We start from the raw sequence: 1,195 nt of genomic DNA, 5'->3' as shown, positions 1-1,195 counted from the left end.
TAGGTTGATTATAGTTTTTCATCCAAGGAGCAAGCATCTTTTAATTTCATGGCTGCAGTCTCTGTACACAGTGATTTTTGAGCCCAAGAAAATAATGTCTGTCACTGTTTCCACTGTTCCCCATCTGTTTGACATGAAGAGATGGGAACAGATGCCATGGTCTTAGCTTTTGAATGTCAAGTTTAAAGCCAGCTTTTTCACTCTCCTCTTTCACCTTCATCAAGAGACTCTTTGCTCACTTCGGCAGCACATATACTAAAACTGGAACGATACAGAGAAAATTAGCATGTCCTCTGTGCAATGAGGAAATGCAAATTCATCAAGTGTTCCATATTTTTTTCAAGAGGGAGCAGACATATATACCTATGGCTGATTCATGTTGAGGTTTTTTTAATTCCTCTTCACTTTCTACCTTAAAAGTGGTGTCATCTGCATATCTGAGGTTGTTGACTTTTCTCCCCGCAATCTTTTTTTTTTTTTTCATTTATTTTTATTAATTGGAGGCCAACCACTTCACAACATTGCAGTGGGTTTTGTCATACATTGACATGAATCAGCCATGGAGTTATATGTATTCCCCATCCTTATCCCACCTCCCACCTCCCTCTCCACCCATCCCCACAATCTTGATTCCAGCCTGTGCTTCATCCAGCCTGGTATTTCATATGATGTACTCTGCATATAAGTTAATAAGCAGGGAGACAATATATAGCCTTGACGTACTCCTTTCCCAATTTTGAGCCAGCCCATTGTTCTATGTCTAACTACTGCTTCTTGATTTGCATACACGTTTTGTAGGAGGCAGGTAAGGTGATCTCATATTCCCATGCCAATATCACTGATGAACATAGATGCAAAACTCCTTAACAAAATTCTAGCAAACAGAATCCAACAACATATTAAAAAAATCATACACCGTGACCAAGTGGGCTTTATCCCAGGGATGTAAGGATTCTTTAATATCTGCAAATCAAACAATGTAATTCACCACATTAACAAATTGAAAGATAAAAACCATATGATTCTCAATAGATGTAGAAAAAGTCTTTGACAAAATTAAACATCCATTTATGATTAAAACTCTCCAGAAAGCAGGAATAGAAGGCACATACCTCAACATAATAAAAGCTATATATGACAAACCCACAGCAAGCATTACCCTCAATGGTGAAAAATTGAAAGCATTTCCCCTAAA

General features: G+C 37.7%; 1 non-coding gene across 1 annotated transcript; it reads left to right on the top strand.

Annotated features, from left to right (window-relative positions):
* The first annotated feature begins 231 nt into the window (after positions 1 to 231).
* On the top strand, positions 232 to 338 carry LOC136154901 (U6 spliceosomal RNA). The gene has a single exon (XR_010660603.1). It is a non-coding gene; the product is annotated as a U6 spliceosomal RNA (small nuclear RNA).
* The last annotated feature ends 857 nt before the right edge of the window (positions 339 to 1,195 follow it).

The sequence above is a fragment of the Muntiacus reevesi genome, chromosome X (genome assembly GCF_963930625.1).
Source record: "Muntiacus reevesi chromosome X, mMunRee1.1, whole genome shotgun sequence".
Classification (NCBI taxonomy): Eukaryota; Metazoa; Chordata; class Mammalia; order Artiodactyla; family Cervidae; genus Muntiacus; species Muntiacus reevesi.
The sequence above is the reverse complement of the archived record's forward strand: the minus strand, read 5'-3'. Positions and strand labels throughout refer to the sequence as shown.